This window comes from Bombina bombina, chromosome 6 (genome assembly GCF_027579735.1).
Source record: "Bombina bombina isolate aBomBom1 chromosome 6, aBomBom1.pri, whole genome shotgun sequence".
Classification (NCBI taxonomy): domain Eukaryota; kingdom Metazoa; phylum Chordata; class Amphibia; order Anura; family Bombinatoridae; genus Bombina; species Bombina bombina.
In genome coordinates, this window is record NC_069504.1 from 1009476526 (window position 1) to 1009504025 (window position 27500).

The window sequence follows — 27500 nt, forward strand, 5'->3', positions numbered from 1 at the left end:
CTGGCTAATCATAATTTGAAATAAATTTGTCAACCCCTTATTGTATTATTAAAGAGACATTGTACACTAGATTTTTATTTGCATAAATGTTTTGTAGATGATCCATTTATATAGCCCATCTGGGAGTGTTTTTGTAAAAAATGTATAGTTATACTTATTTTTAAATAATATTGTGCTGATTTTCAGACTCCTAACCAAGCCCCAATGTTTTAGATGTATACTAATGTATACAGACTTCAGATTGCTTCTATTTGTATAATAGGTCTTTTCATATGTAGGGGAGATGGGGAGGGGGTAGGGTCTGCTATCAGCCCCTTTCAGTGGGTGTCACAGACTTACGGCATCAACAGTGCTGAATTGGGAGCTTCTAAGAATGTTTTTTAAAATGTTTTACACTGGACTTTTATATCAGTATATGTGCACATTATTTTTTACAGTACTGTCTATTACATGCATGCCCCTTTAAAAAAACAAAAAACAAAACATAAATATGCATAACCTTAAAGGTTTACCATTTGTCTAAACACTGGAGGAAACCAGCACTTCCATGCAAGTCTACATTTAATTAACCAACCACAATAAATAAATAATTTTTAATGTGTTTTATGAACGGTTCAAACTGATGTGTTTGTGTTTGGAAGAAGAATAAAAAGTTTGAACATGAACAATTTCTTCGAAAAAATATAACAATAATTCCCAGATGGATTGGACAATGGAACACAGTTCAAATTATTTGGAAGAACCTCAAAACTCCAAAATCTTAAAGAACCCCAATACCGATTAAAATCCCTGATATAGGTTAAAAATATACACAATATGACACCACAATATCTTAACCCACGACTGTTGGTTGTTTTTTTAACTGCTTAATGTCACAAAAACAAAAACGTTTTCAGACGTTTTTTTTTTACGAAAATTCTAATCACAGAACAAGAACATAGAATATCAGGGCTCCATCGCACACAGTTTAGAAAGTAATGAACCAAAGAATCTTGCCCTCAACAGGAAATAGTTATTTGATAAAATACATCTTTTGTGAGACAAAAAGGGACACAAAACTGCAATAGGAAAAGTGTTAGACCACTGCACCATTTCTTTAATCCCATTAAAGGGTTTGAATACACAGTTATTACGTAATCTACAGACTGGCAATGCACTATGGTCACTGATCACATCAGGGGTGGCATATCTGCGAATCACGGCTATGTTTGTCTCAGGACTGGCAGTACATTGCTACTCTGGAGCTAATTTTACCTTTACAGGGGTTAAACACATAATTATAGGCAATAAAAGTGCAAAACTAAAATTCTGTAATGCAATGAAGCTTTTGCGCATTGATAATTTCAAAATTATACTTGATGATACAGATACAGCATATCATTTTAAACACATTTCCAATTTATTTCTATGATCAAATTTGTTTTGTTTGCTAGTTATCCTTTGTTAATGAGTAAAGCTAGGTAGGATCAGAAGGGCTCAGGAGTATGCATGTCTTTAGAATTCTGTAGCAGCATAGTTTTGCTACATTGTGTTTAGCACTGTTATACATTGTTGCAAATACTACTGCCATAGATAATAGACATATGCATGCTCCTGAGCTCCTAAGAGCCTACCTGGATTAACTCTTCAAAAAAGGATACAAATGAGAACAAATAGATTTCGATAATAGGAGTAAATTGGAAAGTTGTTTAAAGTTCAATGTTCTATCTAAACAATGAAAGTTTAATGTTGTCTTTACTGTCCCTTTAAGTCTACAGAGTAAATAAAATGCCAGACTGAATGTCTGAATGTCATTGTTGAAATACAAACCAGAATAAACTGTAAGGATTGTACCAGTAATCTGAAAAAAATTCTAATCATGGGGATAATGTGGTTAAATTACTACTGAAACTCCTCCTTTGTTTTAGGATTATATATTGGAAAAAGTATTGATAATTATATATATACAGTATATATATATATATATATATATATATATATATATATATATATATATATATATATATATATATATATATATATATATATATATATAGGGAGTGCAGAATTATTAGGCAAGTTGTATTTTTGAGGATTAATTTTATTATTGAACAACAACCATGTTCTCAATGAACCCAAAAAACTCATTAATATCAAAGCTGAATATTTTTGGAAGTAGTTTTTAGTTTTAGCTATTTTAGGGGGACATCTGTGTGTGCAGGTGACTATTACTGTGCATAATTATTAGGCAACTTAACAAAAAACAAATATATACCCATTTCAATTATTTATTTTTACCAGTGAAACCAATATAACATCTCAACATTCACAAATATACATTTCTGACATTCAAAAACAAAACAAAAACAAATCAGTGACCAATATAGACACCTTTCTTTGCAAGGACACTCAAAAGCCTGCCATCCATGGATTCTGTCAGTGTTTTGATCTGTTCACCATCAACATTGCGTGCAGCAGCAACCACAGCCTCCCAGACACTGTTCAGAGAGGTGTACTGTTTTCCCTCCTTGTAAATCTCACATTTGATGATGGACCACAGGTTCTCAATGGGGTTCAGATCAGGTGAACAAGGAGGCCATGTCATTAGATTTTCTTCTTTTATACCCTTTCTTGCCAGCCACGCTGTGGAGTACTTGGACGCGTGTGATGGAGCATTGTCCTGCATGAAAATCATGATTTTCTTGAAGGATGCAGACTTCTTCCTGTACCACTGCTTGAAGAAGGTGTCATCCAGAAACTGGCAGTAGGACTGGGAGTTGAGCTTGACTCCATCCTCAACCCGAAAAGGCCCCACAAGCTCATCTTTGATGATACCAGCCCAAACCAGTACTCCACCTCCACCTTGCTGGCGTCTGAGTCGGACTGGAGCTCTCTGCCCTTTACCAATCCAGCCACGGGCCCATCAATCTGGCCCATCAAGACTCACTCTCATTTCATCAGTCCATAAAACCTTAGAAAAATCAGTCTTGAGATATTTCTTGGCCCAGTCTTGACGTTTCAGCTTGTGTGTCTTGTTCAGTGGTGGTCGTCTTTCAGCCTTTCTTACCTTGGCCATGTCTCTGAGTATTGCACACCTTGTGCTTTTGGGCACTCCAGTGATGTTGCAGCTCTGAAATATGGCCAAACTGGTGGCAAGTGGCATCTTGGCAGCTGCACGCTTGACTTTTCTCAGTTCATGGGCAGTTATTTTGCGCCTTGGTTTTTCCACACGCTTCTTGCGACCCTGTTGACTATTTTGAATGAAACGCTTGATTGTTCGATGATCACGCTTCAGAAGCTTTGCAATTTTAAGAGTGCTGCATCCCTCTGCAAGATATCTCACTATTTTTGACTTTTCTGAGCCTGTCAAGTCCTTCTTTTGACCCATTTTGCCAAAGGAAAGGAAGTTGCCTAATAATTATGCACACCTGATATAGGGTGTTGATGTCATTAGACCACACCCCTTCTCATTACAGAGATGCACATCACCTAATATGCTTAATTGGTAGTAGGCTTTCGAGCCTATGCAGCTTGGAGTAAGACAACATGCATAAAGAGGATGATGTGGTCAAAATACTCATTTGCCTAATAATTCTGCACTCCCTGTATATATATATATATATATATATATATATATATATATATATATATATATATATATATATATCCATCTCTATCCAAGTATTTAAAGGAATATTCTAATACAAATCAGGCATTTCACCTAAATTACAAGTTTTGTGGTACGGTGCGATACGGCTATACAGCTGAAAAATTGGCCATTGTGTGCCAAATAGGCAGGTCTCCCGTATTACAAGTCGCGTGATACGGCTATATCGCTAGCGTTTTAGCCTTTACGCAACTCTATATTCTGCACTCAAAAAATTACTTTTGAGTGCAAGAATTTCATTGCACCCGTATTACAGGTTGTGCGGTTTGGCTATTACGCTAGTGTTATAGCTAATACTGCCATAATCCATTCCGCTATTTGAGACCAGTAGTTATAGATTTTGCGAAACAAAAATGTTTCACAAAACATAACTAAAATGTTACAAAGTACACTAACACCCATAAACTATCTATTAACCCTAATCCGCCGCCCACCCACCCACATCGCCAACACTAAATAAACCTATTAACCCCTATAAACCGCCGGCCCCCACATCGCTACTAATAAAATAAATGTATTAACCCCTAAACTGGCGCCCCCCCACATCACAACTACTAACCTAAACCTATTAACCCCTAAACCGTCGGCCCCCCACATCGCAACACACTAAATTAAACTATTAACAAAAACCTAAACGTAATACCCCCTAACTTTAAAATTACAATATAACTATCTTAAAATAAATAAAAACATACCTGTGAAATTAAAAAAACCTAAGATTAAACTATAAATTAACCAAACATTACTATATTAAAATAAAAAAATTAATGAAAAATAAAAAACCTAAGTTACAAAATTAAAAAATCCTAACACTACAAAAAAATGTAAAAAACCTAACATTACAAAAAAATACACTAAAAATTACGAAAAATAAAGAAACACTAAGATTACAAAAAATAATAAACGAAATTATCCAAAATAATAAAAATTAAACCTTATCTAATAGCCCTAAAAAAACAAAAAAGCCCCCCTAAATAAAAACACCCCCTAATCTATAAATAAACTACCAATAGCCCTTAAAATGACCTTTTGTAGGACATTGCCCTAAGTTAAAAAGCTCTTTTACCAACACAAATTTCCCCCTAAAAGTAAACCCCCCACCCAAAATAAAAAACTAAGTCTAAACCATTGCCCCTAAAGGGGCATTTGTATTGGCATTGCCCTTAAAAGGGCATTCAGCTCTTTTGTGCCCATTAAAATAAAAAAAATCCCTAATCTAAAAATAGAAACACCCAAAAAAAAACAAACAAAAAAACCCTAAAGTCTAACCCCCAAATAGGTACTCACCGTTCCTGAAGTCTGGCAGAGAAGGTCTTCTTCCAGGCGGCGACATCTTCATCCAGTACGGGGACCTCTTCTATCTTCATCCAGGGTGAAGGCGGCACAGAGCGGAGGTGATCACGGAACAGGACCGGTGACCACAAAGCCATCCAGTGTGGAGGTTCCTCTTTATGCGGTCGCTGCCACACACTAAAGCTTAAATGCAAGGTACCCCTTTTATATTGGGGTACCATTGCATTCCTATTGGCTGAAATATATTGAACAATCCAAAGGATTTAAGCAGCTCTCATCCTATTGGTCTGATTTGATTTTTTTTTTTAGCCAATAGAAATGCAATGGTACCCCAATATAAAAGGGGTACCTTGAATTCAATCCTCAGTGTGTGGTGACGATCATTTTGTTTATTATTTCTTGTAATCTTAGTGTTTTTTTTATTATGCGTAATTTCAGTGTTTGTTATTTTTGGTAATGATAGTTTTTTGTTGTTGTTATTTTTCGTAATTTTAGTGTATTTTATTGTAATCTTAGTTTTTTTTTTAATTTTTTTGTAGTGTTAGGATTTTTTAATTTTCTAACTTATGTTTTTATTTTTTGTTTATTTTTTATTTTAATATAGTAATGTTAGGTGAATTTATAGTTTAATCTTAGGTTTTTTTTATTTCACATGTAAGTTTTTATTTATTTTAAGAAAGTTATATTGTAATTTTAATTTAAAGTATAGGGGATAGTTAGGTTTTGGGATTAATAGTTTAATTTAGTGTATTGCAATGCGGGGGGCGGCGGTTTAGGGGTTAATAACTTTATTATAGTAGTAGCGATGTGGGGGGGCAGTGGTTTAGGGGTTAATAACTTTTTTATAGTAGTAGCGATGTGGGGGGGCAGTTAAGGGGTTAACATGTTTATTTAGTGTCGGCGATGTTCGGGGGCGGCAGATTAGGGGTATTTAGACTAGGGGTTTATGCTAGAGTGTTTATTTTCCCCATAGACCTCAATGGGGAATGCGTTACAGCGATTGCCATTCTTAGTTTTCTCTCCATTGATGTCTATGGAGGAAAATGTGCACGAGCACATCAAGTCAGCCTTGGTTTTTTTGTGGTATGGAGCTTATTGCACAACAAAAGAAGGTTTTTCAGTAACTTGTAATGGTATCGCTATGAAGAGTGCGATACCGAACATTTTATTGCATTAGTTACGCACCCGGTTTAGCGCACAACTTGTAATCTTGGTGTTTGCAATTAAATGTTAAAAAAAAAAAAAAAAGCTTAAGGGATATGAAACGCCAAATTTTTCTTTTGTGATTCAGACACAGAATACAATTTTAAAAAGAAGTTTCTGATTTACTTCTATTATCAAATTTGCTTCGTTACCATGGTATTCTTTGTTGAAGAGATACCTATGAAGGTGACTGGAGCATTACATGGCAGGAAATAGTGCTGACAAATAGTGCTCTTAAAAGTTGATAACATTTTTGCAAAACTGCTGCCATATAATGCTCCAGAGTCCAGACACCTGCATGCTCCTTATCATTTTTTTAACAAAAGATACCAAGAGTACAAAGAAAAAATGATTAGAAAGTTGTTTAAAATCCTGAATGAAAACAATTGGGTTTCTTGTCCTTTAAAGGGACACTCAATCAAAATTAAACTTTCATTATTCAGATAGAGCATGCCATTTTAAACAACTTTCCAATTTACTTCCATTAACAAAATGTGCACAGTCTTTTTATATTTAAACTTTTTGAGTCACCAGCTCCTACTGAGCATGTGCAAGAATAAGTGTGTATGCATTTGTGAATGGCTGATGCCTGTCACATGGTACGTGTATGCATTTGTTATTGGTTGATGGCTGTCACATAGTACAGGGGGAGTGGAAAAAGACATATATTTTAAAATTGTCAGCAAAAAAATCTACTACTCATTTGAAGTTCAGACTACGTGCTATTGCATTGTCTTGTTATTATGCATTTGTTGATTATGCAAATCTACTGTGTTGACTGGTCCTTTAAGCCTTTTCTTTTAAATTCCAAGATCATTACACTTTGTAGAATTAAATAATAAGTGTAAATGTTAATATTTGATTTTACTACCTGATTTTTGCTTATATTTAACCTAACCTTCCCAAACAACCCCAAAACCTATGCTTGGGAATTTCCTAGTCTGGATGCATTTGTGCTGTTGTTACTATGTAGGTGCAAATACTCTTTACTACTATAATGTTAATGGGAAGATATTCAAGCCTGAATTGGCCTAACAGGACACCAAGAGATGTCCCACTGGGCTACTGTAGATGGGCAGATACAATTTAAAGGGACATGAAACCCAATGTTTTTCCTTTCATGATTCAGAGTATGTGGTTTTAAACAACTTCCCAATTTACTTCTATTATCAAATTTGTTTTTTTTCTCTCTTGGTATCCTTTGTTGAAAATGAAACCTAGGTAGGCTCAGGAGCTGCTGATTGGTGGCTGCACATATATTCCTCATGTTACTGACTCGCCCAATGTGTTCAGCAAGCTCCCAGTAGTGCATTACTGCTTCTTCAAAAAGAATACCATGATAATGAAGCAAATTATATAATAGAAGTAAATTGTTCAAATGATATTCTCTATCTCAATCATGACAGAAAATATTAGGATTTCATGTCCATTTAAGGGGGTGGTGTTGCTGGTGATGCAGCTGTACCTCTGATCTTTACTCCTCTGAGCTTTACATATTAAGGTCACAAAGTATTTCCTTGTAAGTTTCATTTCCTAAACCATGTACCATTTAAGTAGTCCTCCTTTGAATGGTTTCTAGTGTCTAGTCATGTCACACTATGAGACAGCGTGACACACTGTTTTGTCTGCTCCAGACCACACTATGGATAACCATTTTCACACTGTGAAAGAGAGTCATGGGTGACATAGGGTTGCCAGATGCCTATATAATAACAACTGGCATTTTGTTAATTACAAATAATTATAATTTAAATTTTTGGGAAAAAAAAAATATTGGGGAAGGATTATTCCAGTAATCCCCTGGAGAAAAATGGGGAATGTGCATTCTATGGACTCAATGGAAAATAGGGATGTTTTTTATTTTTTTTCAGAGCTGCTTTTTATTCCCAGTCTGACCTTTAATATTTTAAAGGGACAGTTAAGTCAAAATGAACCCCTTAACGGCAGCGGCTTACCCTGTATGTTGGCTATCCGTTGCTCTTAGAGGGCTTTAGCAGTATATGTCTCGTCTCTCCGCTGATAGATAGATCTACGCTGTTAAAGCCCTCTAAGCACAGCAGACATCCAATGTACACTGGCTGTCATTAAGGGGTTAAACTTGAATTATTCATTTACAGCATGCAGCTATAAAAACAACAAACCTTCCAATGTACTTTTACTATAAAATGTGCCTTATTCTCTTAGTATCCTTTGTTTAAGTGTAAACATAGGTAGGCTCATAGGAGTTCAGCTGTGTGCCCAGGTCTTTAGCACTAAGACAGCAGTGCTTGTAACAATGTATAACATTACTACAAATATTGTTGTAAACACTGCTGCCATAGAGTGCTAAAGACCCATAGTCACTACTAAGCCTGCCTAAATTTACTCTCTGACATAGGATACCAAGAAAACAAACTAATTTGATAACAGTAATAAATGGGAAAGTATGTTTGTTTGTTTTTAATTGTGTGCTCTACTTAAAAGGGATATGAAACCCAAAAAATATATATTTTGTGATTTAGACAAAGCATAAAAAGTTTCCAATTTGCTTCTATTATCAAATTTGTTTAGCTCCCATGATATTCTGTGTTGAAGAGATACCTAGGTAGGCATCTGGAGCACTACATGATAAGGAATAGTGCTGCCATCTTGAGGGCTTGCAAATGGATATCATTCTTACAAAACTGCTGTCATATAGTGCTTTAGAAATGGGCCGGCTCCTAAGCTTATGTCTTTGCTTTTTAACAAAAGATACCAAGAGAACAAAGAAACATAATAATAGATTAAATTAGACATCGGTTTAAAACCACAAGCTCTATCTGAATGAAATGAATGAAAACGTTTGTGTTTCATATCCCTTTAAAACCATTAAAGGTTCATTTTCACTATACTTTTAATACAAGAGTGTCCTTGGTTGATGTTTGTGATATTGTCTTCCTCTGAACAAGGCTGCCCCAATGAGTCACAAGAATACACAAAAGAGCGAGGTTTAACAATATGAAAATAATACACTATATGGCCAAAAGTATGTGGGCACCTGACCATAAAACTTAAATGAGCTTGCTGGACATGGAGTTGGCTTCCCCATTGTGGCTATAAAAGCTATCACTCTTCCAGGAAGGCTTTTCACAAGATTGTCTGGTTCACACTCTGCATTCCAATTCATCCCTAAGGTGTTCAGTGGGGTTGAGGTCAGGGCTCCGTACAGCCCACTCAAGTTACTCCATACCAAACTTGTCAAACCATGTCTTCATGGACCTTGCATTGTGCATAGGGGTACAGTCATACTGCAACAGGAAAGGGCCTTCTCCAAACTGTTGCCTCAAAGTTGGAAGCACCCAACTGTCTAAAATGTCTCCTGTATCCTATAGCATTACCCTTCAATAGAAGCAAAGGGCTTAGCCCAAACCCTGAAAAACAGCTCCAGACCACTATCCCTCCTCCATCAAACTTTACAGTTGGCACTATACATTCCAGAAGGTAGCATTGTCCTGGCATCTGCCACACCCAGATTTTTCCATCAGACTGCCTAGTGAAGCATGATTCATCACTCCAGAGAACATGTTTCCACTACTCCAGAGTCCAATGGTGGCGTGCTTTACACCACTTCAATTAGCACTGGGCATTGCACATGTAGATGTAAGAAGTAGAGGACCTACTCAACAGAAAGCTCTGGTGTAAAAAAAATGTTAGGGCTGCCCAAAGGTAACTTAGTAGTAAGCAATAGTAAAAATATATGCAATAGTAATAATATACAATGTGCTCTGTATAATGATTTTGAGGATAGACAGAAAAGAAGGACCTGCAACCTACACTAATAAAAGGCTCCTCTGCATTAGATTTGTACACATTCTGCACACAACTATGTATATAGATTGGCTGCTATGGGCCCCTCCAGTCCTTGGGCCCTGGTGCAACCATACCTGCTGCACAAATGGTAGTTCCTCCCCTGGAAGTGAGGCTTGTGTATCACTGCTCTGCCATAAAAACCTATTTCATGAAGCTCCCGACACACACATTGTTCTGATGTTGCTCCCAGAGGCAGTTAATAGATGATTTTTATGTGATATGCACTTGGCAGTCCCACTCTCTGGGATTGCATGTTCTAACACTTTGTGGCTGGGCTATTGTTTGCTCCTCGACACTTCCACTTCATAAAAATAGCACTGGCAGATTTAGTAGGGCATAAATTTCATGAACGGTGGCATCCTATGGCAGTGCCATGTTTAAAGTCACTTAGCTTTTAGTGTGACCAACAATGTTCGTCTATGGAGATTTCATGGCTATCTGCTGGATTTCTATGTGGCTGAATTTAATCATTATTAGGGGTGTCTATATATTTTTGACCATAGAGTATCTTTCTATGAGTGATTTTATTACTTCATAGAGATTAAAGAAGGAAGAATATAGTGCTGAAATAAGTTAAGCTTAAGCTTACTTTGAAAGAATAAACCTTTGTTTTATATTTCTTGTAAGTACAGTATAGTTAATTAAATGGGGTAGTTCCACTGGTGGGAACATTTGAGTGCACTACAAGTGTTATTTTTATTTGACTTACAATATGGCACCATGGGCGTTGTTTTTCCCCTCTTACATATTCACTTACATACACACTGATTGCATCCTAGCTCTTTTTGGATTTAACCAATGGGTGAACCTGCTTCTGCATTTGGCACCAGAGTGCAGACAGGATGAAGCAGTCATAGATGAGACAGTGTGGATCTTTGATGTACAAGCAGCAATAGATTCCCTTGTGGCTCTGATCCCTGCCCTGTTCCCCTTATTGGCTCAGTGGTGCTGTGTGCCAGAAGTAGACCCCCTGGGTATTTGCTTTACAGACAGGAATAAGTCAGAATAACAGAAATAATTTAAATTTATTTTTAATTTGCTTCACCCCATACCCAGGGATACCTATTCTACCTATCATACACTTACTTCACATGTTTGTCCTTTCTATTATCAATGATCAATTTTGCCTAGTTCTCTTGATATCCTTTGTTAAAGAGTAATCCTAGGTGAGCCTAGCAGCATGTGTGTTTAGCCATCTGGTAGCATTGTTTGCACCTATGTTTATAACAATGTTTTATAACAATGTTATACATACTTGCAAACTTTGCTGCCATAGAGTGTCTGTAGCAATCAGTAGCAGCAGTGTATATATAACTATTTATAACATTGATATAAACAGTGTTGCAAACAATGCTGCTAAATGGCTAAAGACACGTGTACGCTCCTGAGCTCACCTAGGATTACTCTTTAACAAAGGATACCAAGAGAACTAATCGAAATCGATCATAAAAGTAAATTGTAAAGTTGTTTAAAATGTTATACTCTAGCTAATCAATTTAATAAGTTTAAGTTAAGTTTACATTTGGGATAGGGTTTATCCATTAGTGTTTAATATTTTTATCTGGGGGGGACAACATTTTTCCCGGTGCAAAGGTTAATTTAACATATTTTTATATAATACTGCATAGCACAATAACTATTTACCTTCCACAACTATAAATGACAATACAATTAGTATTACAGAAAGACATTAATTAACAAGTCATTATCTAATTATGACTATATTTAATTATCCAACCAAACACCTGGCTATAGCATTATAAAAACATTTGACTTCTTTTATGAAAAATGTCTTGAACATTTTAACAATAACATATGGAAAATCTTTACTATGAAACAATATATGTTTAATCTTAAAGGGATATGAAACCCAAGCATTTTCTTTTGTGGTTCAGACAGAGAATACCATTTTTAAAAAGTTTCCAATTTTTTTCTATTATCAAATTTGCTTTGTTCCCATGAGGCGGTAGGCATCTGGAGAACTACATGGCAGGAAATTGAGCTGCCATCTAGTGCTCTTGCAATTGGATAACATTCTTAAAGGGACACTGAACTCAAATTTTTTCTTTTGTAATTCAGAAAGAGCATGCAATTTTAAGCAACTTTCTAATTTACTCCTATTATCAATTTTTCTTCGTTCTCTTGCTATCATTATTTGAAAAAGAAGGCATCTAAGCTTTTTTTTTTGGTTTCAGTACTCTGGACAGCACTTTTTTATTGGTGGATGAATTTATCCACCAATCAGCAAGAACAACTCAGGTTGTTCACCAAAAATGGGCCGGCATCTAAACTTACATTCTTGCATTTCAAATAAAGATACCAAGAGAATGAAGAAAATGTGATAATAGGAGTAAATTAGAAAGTTGCTTAAAATTTCATGCTCAATCTGAATCACGAAAGAAATTTTTTGGGTAGTGTCCCTTTAACAAAACTGCTGTCATATAGGGGGCGATTTATCAAGCTGAGGTGGACAGGGGCACACATACACACCCCTGTCCGACACAGCTCGCCTCTGGCGGGCTGAATTCCCATGACGGAATTCAGCATTGCACACGACAGCTATTTTGAGCTTGTGTGCAATCCCGCCCCCTGCCCATACATAGCCAATCACGTGCGGGCAGTAACTGTCAATCTCCCTGGTCGGAATAGACCATGGAGATTGCATTTCGTCACTTTAGAGGTAGCAAAAGATTAGGGAAGCAGCCGTCTGATGACCGCTGCCTGTTAAATACGGCGTGCAGGTTCTCTTGTGAGAACCTGCAGCCGTAGTGGGTCGAAAACCTTTGATAAATCGACCCCATAGTGCTTTAGAAATGGGCCGTCTCCTAAGCATTCCTACCCTGATTTTCAACAAAAGATACAAAGAGTATGAAGACATTTTGAAAATACAAGTACATTAGAAAGTTGTTTAAATTTGCATGCTCTGTCTTAATCACGAAAGAAAAAAAAATTGGGTTTCATATACCTTTAAAAGCAATTACTGTGGTTTTCTATAAAATGTTATCTTAACCAAGATCTAAAGCTTTAGATCAGTATGAAGGTTTGTGCTCATGTAATGTAATATAAAACTTATAGAGTCAAAAAGAAAAACAGCAGCTGATTAGATTAAATGTCATCTGAACTAGAGAAATATGTTGGCATGATATCAATTTAGAAAAACTAGCATTTATTTATTATAGATGAAAGAAACCAAAACAGGTGAGCAATTGATGTGGAATTAAAATCTCTATGATTATGTGGAATTCAGTAAGAATGTTGGACAAAAAATGTAGAGAGCAAGGTTAAAGAAATTATGAAAAGTTAGATATTAAAGGGACATGAAATCCCAAATTTGTATTTCATGATTAAGATAGAGCATGTGATTTTAAATAACTTTTCAATTAACTTCTATGATCAAATTTGCACTAGTGGGAGCTAGCTGAGCCAATGGCAAGAGGCATTTATGTGCAGCTACCAATAAGCAGCTAGCTCCCAGTAATGCATAGCTGCTCCTGAATCTACCTAGGTATCCTTTTCAAATAAGGATACCAAAAGAAATAAGCAAATTAGTTAACAGAACTAAATTGGAAAGCTGATTAAAATCTAAAGGGACATATCAGTAGATCACTGCATTTCAAATTCATTATAAATATTTTTCCAAGGTACTTTACATAACTACTTATTTGAAAAAAAGTATAAAAGCTTTAGTCGTACGTGAGCACGTGCTCCATGTACCAGCGTCCCTGGTACATGGCCTATTGCTGTATCGCCATATGCATTAAAAAAATGTTAGCATAAAAGCTGCAATAATCTTCCAAATAAGCATTTTTGCAGACATATTTATACTACAAAAATGCTTCTAATAGAATTTGAAGAGCCGCCATGTTGTAACCTAGATTTCCTCTGCTGAGGACAATTAGTAATAATTTGGTCACTAGGGTGTGCAACCAATAACTGAATAGAAAATACGGAACTTCTACTACTAACAGGAATTGAAAAGCCCACTATTTTCAGATTTGAAACAGGGAAATGGGGCAAAATTAATAGTATATTTATAATAGAAAATATATTATAAGATTTTTACTAGATATAATTAAACATGTGATATTACAGTCTCAAAGTGTCCTTTTAATTCTGTTTACAGGTTGTTTAAAGTCAAATCATTTCAGTGTCACTCCAGCTATCCCATACTTAATTTAAAATGAATACCGGTAGTCATTCTTCTAAAATACCTGCTGGCATCCTTATACATAACTTATATTTTAAATGCTAAATAATACCCCTACAATGAAAAGGCAGACTAGACAGGCTAATCTGCTCTTCTTATCTGGCCTCAAATTTACCTCGCATAATTTTTCCATTTCAAAGCTCTTCAAAGGTCCTGTTCACATAATCCGTTATATTCAAAGATTTCCCTAACTGATACAATAAAGAGATTTTTCAGGATTTAAAGCCAGGGAATAAAAGGGACACATGATCTATATATGAACCAGATATATGTTACAAGGATAATAACACACATCTGATAGTATAAAGTTAGAATTTCCCATAAGCCTCCAATGTTAAATCAAGTCTGCACAGACTTTTGGATAATGTATTAATACTTTTGGGAAGTGAATTAAAGGGAATCTCTCATCAAAAAATAAATATTGAATATGCCTTACTTCCTAACGGAGAATTACTTTTCATCAGTATTTGATTTCCTGCTAATATTGTAATCGTCTTTAAAAGCTATTTCAAACCTGTGTGGATACCATTTTGTAATGCATGTAGGCAATTGCAGACACACTTTTTTAAAGCTCAAAGTGAAACTTGTACTTGTATCATTAAAATTCTCTAATGCGCTAAACTTGCTTCTAATTTGTTTACCTCTACTTCTGTTCCTGGGCTGGAAATAGCTGATGAGCCAATCACAGGCTATATTTATGTGTAGCCACCAATCAGCTTCAATATCCACCTTAGCAGCAGAAGTGAATTGCTGCTCCTGAGTGGACTTTAGCTGTTTGTGCCGGTATTACTTAGGTAGAGGCACATGGTAGAAACAAAATGCTCTAGCACATAACAGTATTTTACTCTTGCACTATTATGTCTCTTTTAAGATTGAGGTTTCTTTGAAAGATCAGAATCCATTTAAATAGTTTAAATTGTTATATGTTGGAGGCTATTTTTGGGATAGATTCGTTTTGAGATTCATCCTGACCCCCAGTTAAAGGGACAAAAGAATGCAAAAAGAAAATGCTCTAATGTATAACACATTTTATTATTACCCTAGTGTAGTGATTAACACATAGTTCACGTCAGTTCCAAAACAGCATTGCACTAATGGAATCTAGCTGAACACATCTGGTGAACCAATGAAAAGAGGCATATGTGCGTAGCTATCAACCACCAACTAGCTCTTAGTAGTGCATTGCTGCTCCGGAGTCTAAGTATGCTAGCGAGCAGCTGTACACAAGCCTTACACCAACATGTGCAATGCCACTGGACTCTGGAGCAGTGAAAACATTATCTCTGGAATGAATGTATAATGCCTACTGTATAGTGTGTTGGAGGAGGGATAATAGCCTGGGGCTATTTCAGGGTTGGGCTGGTTTCAGTAAAGAGACATCTTAATGCTACAGGAAATAATACAAAGACATTTTAGACAATTCAGTGCTTAGTGGCAACAGTTCGGGGAAGACCCTGTCCTATTTCAGCATGACTGTGGCCTGTGCACAGAGCAAGGTCCATGAACACATGGTTTGACAAGTTTGGTGTGGAGGAACTCAAATTATCTCAATCCCATTGAACACCTTTGAGATTAATTGGAACACTAATTTTGTGAGCCCAACCTTCTTCATTGCCCGACTTGGCAAATGCTTTTTATGGCTGAATGGGCATAAGTTCTCACAGGCACACTCAAGAATCTTATGGAAAGCTTACCCAGAAAAGTGGTGGTGGTTAAGCTGCAAAGGGGGGAGGGCAACTCCATATTAATACACACTGTTTTGGAATGGGACGTCAAACACGGTCAAATAGGTGAAATGGTCAGGTGTCTATATACGTTTGTCCACATAGAATATATTGTACTCAATAGTTTCATTAACACATAAAAAATCTAGATTCACGAGAAAACTGATTCTCCACTATTGACATAGGCACAACTCCTAAACTATATATTGGTGGAAAAGGAGAAGTGTCCACAAAAATGCTGTTTTCTACTGAACAAGAACAAACAATACTATAGTACATTAAAAAATTCCATATTTTAAATAGACTAAAATATTAAAGGGACAGGAAACTCAAACATTTTCTTTTATAATTTGAATAGAGCATACAATTTTAAACAACTTTCCAATTTACTTCTATTATCAAATTTGCTTCAATTTCTTGTAATTCATTGCTGAAGGAACAGCATTGCACTACTGGCGGCTAGCTGAACACATCTAGTTAGCCAATCACAAATGTGTGCAGGCCCCAATTAGCAGCAGCACCCACTAGTGTAGGATATTTGCATATTCTTTTTCAATAAGGGATACTAAGAGAATGAAGCACATTTGAAAATACAAGTTCATTTAAAGTGTCTAAAATTACATGCTCTATTTGAATCATGAAAGTTTAATTTGGACTTTCCTAACCCTTTAAATTGCAGTACAAATTCCTATCAAATAATAGCATTACAGTATATGAGGTAGCTAGCTAAGGAAAGACGGTGACGGGAATTCGCTGAAAATCTAACATGGATGCCGTCATTGCATATAATAAAACACTGACGATGCTTCACTAACATAAGGAGCACTGATTCAGTAATATTTTAAATATTTCAGAATTATTAATTAAACTATTTCGCACAAAGCTAGGTAATTGGTTAAAGCAGAGTTGTGTAATACGTTCATAATAATAATAATATAATGCTAATTATAATTACTTTAATTATTGCACTTACATGAAGGTAATCAAGCAGTGGTCTTTTTTTAATCAAATGATGCAGCAGATGTTTAGAATTTACAGATAAGACGATAATAGTGATCCCACCTTAATATGTGATGACAACTGTTAAAAAAAAAGAGAGAAAAAAGACAATTAGTTCTATCTCTTCTTAAAGGGACTTTATATATATATATATATATATATATATATATATATATATATACACATATATGTACATACACATACATACATTATACATTAATCACTTCATTTATACAGATCTTCATAGAAAATAACATTTAAAAACATTTATAACTAACCTTTTTTTTTAGCACGTTTACACTCTTTTGAAATCCATGGACACACTTTAATATTGTTAATATCTTTTGCTGAAGCCAATTAGAGACATATATAAATGAGCTCCTGCTTGCATCTAGCAATCATGTGTAGTAAGTAGGAGGTACATGGGAATCATGATTTTATTTATCATAGGCAAGGCACTTGGGGGCATATGTATCAAGCTCCGAACGGATCTTGAAACAGCAGTTATGAAGCAGCGCTCACAAAGACCGCTGTTCCATAACCTGTCAGCCTATTCTGAGCAGGCGGACAGACATCGCCGGAAATCAACCTGATCGAGTACGATCGGGTTGATTGACACCCCCCTGCAGGGGGCGGCGTTGCACCAGCAGCTCTTGCGAGCTGCTGGTGCAATGCTGAATACGGCGAGCGTATTGCTCGCCATATTCAGCGAGGTCTGGCGGACCTGATCCGCAGTGACGGATCAGGTCCGCCAGACCTTGATACATATGCCCCTTGGCCTTCAAAGTCATATACATGTCTGGTGTATGCAAAAATTGTGACTTCCACCAAACTTACACTTACAACTTATCAACAATAAAAGAGAAAACAAATCACAAAATAAAGTGCTTATAGCTAATATTGCAGTTTTTTTCCTCTTCTCTGCCCCTGCCTTGCTGAAACTGTGCTATGGCCATTCAAGCTCAGCCTTTGCAATGCCTGCAGCTAATCACTAACATATTCTATTGATGTGGAAAAGAATAAAATGACTGACGCACAGTGGTTTATATTTTTGACCATAAGAAATGGTTTAGCCATAACGTTTTACTTGTTGGGGGAATACTATGAACTTCTCCTCCTTATAAAACTTGACTTTTGGGTATCAGCTTACAGTAATTAAGTCCTTAAAGGGGTATAAATGTAAACTTCAAATGTTCAGATGTGCAAATCAAATTCACTTAAAAGTATATTTGCAACATGCTGGCATCTGCACAAATGCTTCCGAGCTGTTCCCACAGGCTTTAAGATGATTTTTCTCATACAAGTGACCCACTGAACAGAAACCAGAAGGCGACATGTCTGTGAGTGTGACGCTAAGATGCTCCAAGCATTTCATGTCCCTTTGAGCATCAAAATATTTTTGGACTGAACAAACACTGCTTAGTATGTTTCTTGCCAACATCCAATACGAGCAATTGTCCTGTTTTAATTCCATCCAGCAGGTTAACTTAAGACTAGCGAACCCTGCACTACTATGTGCTTAACCCCCGCAAAGGTGCAAAACACACAGTAGAAGTACCACTTGGGACCCACAGTGTATTGCAGGTCCTTAATGGAAACTGTTGCTGATCGAAATAGCGGCTCTAGTCATTTTTCAACTATTATGGCCCTTTAAAAATTATTTTTGTCAGAATCCATACTTATGTATGGCGCAACCACCTAATGGGAACATTTTGTATTTATTTTTTTAAAAACTGGTAATAAACAGTTTGGCAAAAACCTGTCTTTAAAACAAACTAGCATCTGTATAATTAAGCACCACAGTAAAGTAATCTCAGATTAGGAAAGAAATAATAATAAAAAAAAAAAAAACATGCAATATATAGTTTGTAAGAAAAGGCTATAAGAGTGCAGAAATACCGGTATTCATGTATCAGAAGCTTGACCTCCTAATAAAATGGCTGACGTTAATTAAAAATTTTTATTGGAGCTGTACAGGGTGGGGCTGATAAATGTCTGTATTTTGACTTTTAATGGTTGACCAAATATTCCCTTTGAAGGGACACTGTAGTGCAAAATATACCGGCTCTAATTAGTTAGCGCCTGTAATTTTATCGCTACCAGCCCTGCAAGTCAGTGTGTCTAACCCTGTGTGATTGCTGTGCATGTCGGCCTGACACCGGCAGTTCTCTGCTGCTCCTGAGTGGTACTTATCTGTTTATCTATTTTGCAGGGGTTAAACACAATTTTCTGGGCTTGTAGAGCTAAATGTGTTTTAATGAAAACGAGCATGCAACTTGCGCACTACGTAACCCCAGTAACAGTCATTCTGCAATCTGAATGTTTATGTGGAACAGTTGCATGCAGGCCTATCATTTATTCTTGCTTTTATGTTATATCATTAGCTATTAGGATGTTAAAATTCCAATACTCAATGTTAATATTTAATATTGAAAAATAATTTTGAAATATTGAAATGTATTAATTGAATATTACATTTGAATATAAATACCCTTAGGGGACTTATGGTTACATTCAAATTGTTAATATTGAAATAGAACAAAGATCAATGAAAAAAGTACATACATAAAGTTGGAATTGTGGTAAATGTTTATCTTTGTCATATGAACTTTATTTAAGGTTGTATGTATATTTTGGAGGTAATATGAAACAAAAGGTAATATTTAAGAAATATATGTACCTGAAACACGCCTGTAATGTCTCAAATGTGCCTCATTTAATAAAGAATATATTTAAAAAAAAAAAAGAAGAAAAGAACAAAGATCAATTGTTAAACAATCAATCAACTTTTATCTTCTATAATAAAATATAGACAATTATTTTTAAGAAATGTGCTGATGCATTTACCAATCCCTATTTATAAATTATACCTGAGGTAAAGGGGAGCTTGACAGTAGTGATGTCATGTGAAGTAACCAGGACAAAGCGCAAGCTCAAGAGTCTGATGCACATGCACAAAGCTTACCTGCATTTACTTTGCAGACTATGTGCACAAGGAAAGATATTTAAAAAAACTGTAATAACTTTGTGCATTCCATATTCTCTTTTACATCCCTTTACCATTTATAAAACTGCAAGCGTCTTGTCATAAGTAAGAAACTTTTAAATGGGATTTTATTGAAACTACCAAATGGTGAATTTAATGTTTGCAGTATTACATGTCATTAAAATGTTCATCCTTAAAGTTACATGAAACCCACATTTTTTATTTCCTAATTCAGAAAGAGCATGCAATTTAAATCAACCTTCCAATTTATGTCTATTATTTAATTTGCTTCCTTCTCTTGTTATCCTTTGCTGAAAGGTTTACCTAGGTAAGCTCAGGAGCAGGTTCTAGCTGCTGATTGGTGGCTGCATATATCTACCGATTGTCATTGGCTCACCCATGTGTTCAGTTAGAAACCATAGTGCATTGCTGCTCCTTCAACAAATGATGCCAAGAGAATTAAGCAAATTTGATAATAGAAGTAAACTGGAAATTTGTTTAAAATTTTATGTTCTACCTAAATCATGAAATAATTTTTTTGGGTTTCATGTCCCTTTAACTGCTCAGTTTGCCACTTTGCAACTCAGTTGCAGTAAATATAAAAGGGTATTTTTGTATTAAAATGTTTGTTAGAGCAACTTTTATTATGTGATTAAAGGGATATGAAACATTTAGCCACCAATTAGCAAGGGCTACCCAAGTGATGAACCAAAAATGGGCCAGCTCCTAAGCTTACATTCCTGCTTTTCAAATAATGATACCCATAGAACGAAGAAAAATTGTTAATATTAGTATAATAGAAAGTTGCTTAAAATTGCATGCTCTATCTGAATCATTAAAATAAAAAAAATGTGGGTTTCATATTTCTTTTAACTAGTTTCAGACGGTTATACAGTAAATTCTGCACTTCTAGAACGCCCCGAATCTGTTTCAGATGAAGGTATGTCCTGTAATTGGATGATACACACGAATACCTGTTCCTGATTGGTTTACCAGCTGTTTCCTCATCTGGAATGGCCCAAGAGCACTTTGACCATTTATTTAATAAACTCATAGTAAAGGAAATTGGTTAAAATTAAATTGCTCTAACAAAATATTGTATGATATTTTACCTGGGTAAATTGTGAACTTATACTTTAGATATTATAAAATGACTATTTGTACAACAAAAAGTACCACTGTTACAGGTTATGTTTTTAGTACCAGAACTGAAAACTCACAGAAACTTTAAAATTATTGGCACATTATCTGTGTTTCCTACTAGTTGATAAAACATAAATTATGCTTACCTGATAATTTTCTTTTCTTCAGATGGAAAGAGTCCACAGCTGCATTCATTACTTTTGGGAATTTAGAAAATGGCCACCAGGAGGAGGAAAAGACACCCCAGCCAAAGGCTTAAATACTCCTCCCACTTCCCTCATCCACCAGTCATTCTGCCGAGGAACAAGGAACAGTAGAAGAAACATGAGGGTGAAAAGGTGCCGGAAGAATATAAGGACGCCCCACATAAAATTACGGGTGGGGAGCTGTGGACTCTTTCGATCAGAAGAAAAAAGAAATTATCAGGTAAGCATAATTTATGTTTTTCTTCTTAAATGGAAAGAGTCCACAGCTGCATTCATTACTTTTGGGAAACAATACCCAAGCTATAGAGGACACTGAATGCTAAGACGGGAGGGTACAATAGGCGGCCCATACTGAGAGCACCAGGCCTGAACCTCTACCCAAATATAAAATCCCGCTTCGTCCGAAGCTGAGAAAAAAATTAAAAGGAAAAGCCCCAGTGACACTGACTCACAGCCAGTCCAGAGCCAAACTAGAGACCGCAAATCGGACTCAACTGAGTCAACAGCCCTCCAACAGACACCGTCGCCCAAAAGACGGTCCCCCTCCCACTCACCCCTCCCAAATGAAGGGTAAAGCAGTTGAAAACCCCAAGGGAAACAAGGCAAAGGAGGACAGAGGAAACCAAAAGGCCCCTTAATACAAAAACGGCACCTCCAAGAGTGGGCCTAGCACACAGAGACCCAAATGAACTAAAACAGGGAAGGAGACCATGTCTATACCAGGCGAAACCCGGGATAAAACCGGGAACAGAGACCAAAATACATCTCCCCAACATCCTGCAAGCAAGGAATGCAACTAAAGAGGCAAAAACCTCCCAGCACCTGCCCTAGAATACCTAAGTATTCGACCGTGAAAGAGTGTGTAACAGACCCAGACGAAACCCCAAGTTCGAGAACACAGAGTCCCTAACAGGACGACACAGGGGAAGCTTGCAAGGAAGAAGAAGCAGTCATCAAAAAACAGACTGCACAAAACAGCCTCCGACAGAGGGCATGCTCCAGGCAACCTAAGCTGCCAAACCTACTCACAGGTCCCTAAAAAGGGGAACACAAAGCCTCCATCGAGGCTCCCTGAGAAGGAGAGAATACCCTCAGAACCCAAAGGATGAGGAAACTGTCTCCTGTCAAATGAGCAAGGAGAAAGGAAAAACCATCTCCTAGCAGACTGAACTATCAGAATAGACTCAGCAAGCTCTCACATCCCAAAGGATACTGTGACCCATAAACCGCTCGGGTATCCTGACCTGCAGACCCAGCTGGGTCACCAATATAAGCGAACAAAAATCCTGAAACTGGTGCAGGAACGAGCGTAAAGATGGCAGAGCCATCCCCCCAGAGTACAAGTACAACCCTACTCTGAAACCAGAAAAGGCCATAGACCTAAGGATCTATCAAACAGGCCCCACAGTCTGACATGGAACCAGCAAGGTTCCAGGTGGAACCAAGTACACCTTCCACTTCCTGACCAGGAGAAGACCCAAGTAAGGACTCCGTCTCCCTAAGAAGAGAATATCCCCTAAAGAAAAAGGGAAGAGTCCGGAAGGGCAATATCCATCTTCAAGCCCCGAAGCCTCTGGCTAAATGGAAAGAAAAAATCCTGCAAATGTCCTAGAGAGGACCCCCTCACAAGTAGCTCCCCCAACAGAAGCACAGCCAATCCATTCGCCTGCAGAGCAGAGAATCCACAGGTACACTGGCAAACTAACAGGGGAATGCAACCCTAAGGCACAACAGAAACTGGAATCCAGCACCAGAAGCTGGTTAGAGACCCACATTCTTGAGGTGCAAGCAACCCAGCTAACCCCAGATAACATGGGTTACTCTGTGGCAAGGAGTATAAATACTATGATAAACTGGGCCAATCCTGACCCAGTCCATTAGATGGAGCAAGGACATAGCTCCAGTTCCCACCTTCGGAGCGAAGCCCCAGAAAGAGGAAGACTCAGGAGAAAAACAGGTCCTAATAGTTCAGGCATCTATACCCTGAAACTAAACACCCCGACTGGCCAAAAAAAATAGACAAAGGGAATGGAGCATATCCAGAGAATCCGGCAGCGAAGAGAACTTGAAAGCCTAGACCAAAAGGAAGGAACTACCCCTAGATAAAGTCCAACTCTCCAAAGAGCAAGGCCAGAAGTCAAATGAAGAGACTTCACAAGGCCTCAGGACAACAGAAGGGATACCTCGAGTTCCCAAAACCCTACTAGCAGGGCTAGTCTCCCTGAAAAGGTGCTAAACATTTACAGCTCTGGGAAATCCCAAGCTAAGCAAATCCCTACAGGGATCAAACAACGTCCAGAACACATATCCCCAAAAAGGAGATCTAACCACCCGGAGACAATGGAAGAAGACCCAAAGGTCTCATAACTAAGACAGACCCTATGCAGCACAGAGTAAGAGTCATATCTAGATCTAGAAACAGCTTACACACACCCCCTTAAGGTGCCAAAATCTGCAACAGGTTTCAAAATAGAAAACCTTCCGCATGCTGTACAGTTATCCTACAAGCTGTTGGATCAAGCCCTAATAGGACCATCCAGAAGCCTAAAACTCAGGGCCAAACCACTCAACCAGTGGTAACGGGGTGCCACGCCCGCTAGCCCTCCCCCACATGGAGGAGGAAACTCTAGGTCCTGATGAAATCAGATGTCAGAGTGACCCAGCTGAACCCTCCCCAGCCCGGTCATCTATGACTGAAGGTTATAAGGACCAAAACAATCCTTTTCTGCCTCTCGAACCCACAGGTCCTCTCGAATGCTTAGTTGAACATAAAAAATAATGATAACTTGAGCACTCAGTGCTACTACCGAACCAGTCCAGTAGAAACAGTGCCACATGTCTGAACAGCCACAAAACTGAACGAACCCGACAGGACCAGCCTGTATTCAGGGTCCTAACTGGCAAGCTGCATAAATTCTCGCACATAGGGGAAAAGCAGAAAACAGACATTATTAAACATAGGACTAACGTGTCCAAACAACTTCTGGAGAAGTAACAAAGAGTATTGATCACAGACGGTTCCTGAAGGAAACAAACACAATAAAAGACATCCCATCGGATACAAAATAAAATATAAGGCAACCTGAAGTTTGATGCCCAAAAGACACAGGCCTACCTGCAGGACCAGCCAAATGGAGCCCTATCTTTAAAAAAAAAAAACTGGGAAAGATCTCAAACAAATGAGAAACAGGAGATAACCCCCATCGCCTCCACCATGGACTTGAGAGAAGAAAGCAGGCAGCGGAGCGAAGTTCGACAGCGCCGACTGCTTGAGGAGCTGTTAATATGAGTCAGTATGTTTTCGCAGAGAGACTCTACCTCTCCGGACTCTAACTTTCATCCAAGCCCTCACTGAGAGACTGACAGGACTACTTAAAACTCCGGTCCCATGGAGAAGAGTACTACCCTCCATAAGAGACAAAAAAACAAAAATTCTGACACTTCTCTGCCAACCTCCTGGGACGAAAGGCAAAGAATGACTGGGAGATGAGGGGAGTGGGAGGAGTATTTCAGCCTTTGGCTGGGGTGTCTTTGCCTCCTCCTGGTGGCCAGGTTCTTAATTCCCAAAAGTAATGAATGCAGCTGTGGACTCTTTCCATTTAAGAAGAAAATATATTTAACAGATAAAGATTGGAGAAAGAAAATGCATTTCATAACAACCATCTTCAATTCAAGACGTCTCTGTCTTTATCAATTGATTATTGTGATAATAAATTTAGATAGATAAATATCAGGGCGTAACAGCCAGAAATGATCTGCATATAATAGAAAACAACAAATGATAATTAAAAAAAAAAAATAATACAAGGCTAAAGTATTAGATCTTCAGAAGGACAAGTTGCATCTTGCAATGTACACTCTTCAAAAGGGGATAAGATAAACAATTCTATGTATCGCAAGACTAAACATTACTTTATTTTCCTTGTACATTTGCCAACTTTTGTTTTTTTTCTAAGAAGTCATTATCACATCCTCTACTTGTGCCAAAAGCTACAAATTAGGCACATTTTTAAACCCTGAAGTATATTAAAGCGCTACAAGGACTAAATATATAATGTATAGTATTAGATATAAGCTTTCCGAGAATGATTTAGTTCTACAATCTAAATGTAAGCCAAGAGAATCATTTTCAGGTCTGTGGTACATGTGACCCTTAGGGCTCAATTTATCAATCCATGGTGGACAGGAGAGTACATATTCGCCCAGTCCGCCTGAGCTCGCCTCTGCTCTCGTGTGCAAACCCGCCCCTGCCTGCGCGCCGCCAATTACACGCGGGCACAAGCTGTCAATCTCCGCAGTCCAGCGAGAGCAGGGAGATTGAAATTGAGAACAGGGTAGGGCGGCAGCAATGTGATGGCCGCTGCTTGATAAATCCTGACTGCAGGGTCTCTTGTGCAAACTTGCAGTCAAAAAGAGGAGAAGGGCTTAATAAATCGAGACCATCGTGACAGGGCACTTGCAGTAAACAGTGCTACACTGGACAGTGCTTTACAAATAAATAATAATAAATATTATTATTACAACAATCCCAAATAGTAACAAGAGCACAAGACTTTACTCATACTGATGATGCATTACATCAGGATTCCCAGGAATATATGGAATGTTCTTTATAAAAGTGTTCTATTAGAATACTCAATTATAGTGTAAGCTTTAGCTTAACATATATGCACAAATAAAGTATTTAAAGGACAAAAATAAATTTTGTTATAATGTTTTGCAGCATTTTATTATTGCACTGTTGATGGAATATAACTTAAACACATAGCTTCACAGCATCCAAGCCCTTCTGGGAGCTAGTTGAACACATCTGGTGAGAAATATGTGCATAACCAATAATCACAAGCTAGCTCCCAAAAGTACATTGAAAAAATCTCTTAAAGGAACAGTCTACTTGAAAAATGTTATTTTTAAAAAAGATAGGTACTCCCTTTATAACTCATCTAGATTGTAGATTCCCACAGGAATAGGGCCCTCATTTACCCCTGTATTTGTCTGTAAAATTTTGTCTGTTATCGTACTGTTTCTCCGTTGTACTTTTACCTTTGTACCCATGGACAGCGCTGCGGAATCTGTTGGCACTTTATTAATAAAGAAGAATAATAATAAAATTCCCCAATTTTGCATAAACAACACTGATATATTAATATAATTTTAACTTTTTTATGAATACCTTGTATCTAAGCATCTGCAGACTTCCCCTTATCTCAGTGTTTATACAAACTTGCATTTTAGCCAATCAGTGCTGGCTCCTGCATAACTTCATGGGAGTGAGCAGAATGTTATCTATATGGCACACCTGAACTAGCACTGTCTTGCTGTGACAAGCTAATAAAATGCACTGAGATAATAGGCAGTCTGCAGGGGCTTAGAAACAGGCAGAGATTTAGAGTTTATAAAGTATATTAAAGGGACATTATACACTCATTTTTTCTTTGCATAAATGTTTTGTAGATGATCTATTTACATAGCCCATAAAGATTTTTTTTTTTTTTTTTTTTTTAAATGAATAGTTTTGCTTATTTTTAAATAACATTGCTCTGATTTTCAGACTCCTAACCAAGCCCAAAGTTTTATGAGAATACTGACAGATACCTACTCCAGCTTGCTCCTGTTTGTGTAAAGCAGGGCTCGACAAACCCAGGAGCCTGGTAGCCACTGGCTCCTAGAATTTTACCCCTGGTTCCTAACTTATTGGGTTATTCTCCATATGTCTATATACAAATCCAACGGTCTTGGCTCCTAAAAATATGCCTGGCTCCGAAATTATCTTACTGGTTCCTAATTTTTAAACACATTTGTCAAGCACTGGTGTAAAGGGTCTTTTCATATGCAAAAGAAGTGGGAGGGGGAGTGTCTTATTTCCCACTTGCAGTGGGCTTTCCAGCTACCTTTTCAACAGAGCTAAACTGAGAGATTCTAAGTAAGTTTTTAAACAGTTTTATACTGGATTTTTATATCAGTATCTGCGCATCTTATTCTTTATAGTAGTGTCTATTACATGCAGTTATATAAAAATTGGTGTATACTGTCCCTTTAATATAACAATTTTGATTGTGCAAAGCTGGGGAATGGGTAGTAAAGGTGTTATCTATCTTTAAAAAAAAACAAAAAAAAAAAAACAGACTGTCCCTTTAATATTGCATGCTCTATATGAACCTTGAAAGGTTATTTTTTTTTTACGTTTATGCCCTCTTAATTACCGGAATGATATACAGTATATAATTTTGGATATGTTAATTTAGTTTTCTCTATCTGAGCCGAA

General features: G+C 37.2%; 1 protein-coding gene across 1 annotated transcript in view; it reads right to left on the reverse strand.

Moving 5' to 3' along the window:
* The window catches only part of CALD1 (caldesmon 1), a 287339-nt gene that overhangs the window by 184428 nt on the left and 75411 nt on the right, over nt 1-27500 (reverse strand). Inside the window, 1 exon segment of the mRNA XM_053718725.1 lies at nt 16875-16981. The gene's annotated coding sequence lies outside the window, so the exon portion shown is untranslated.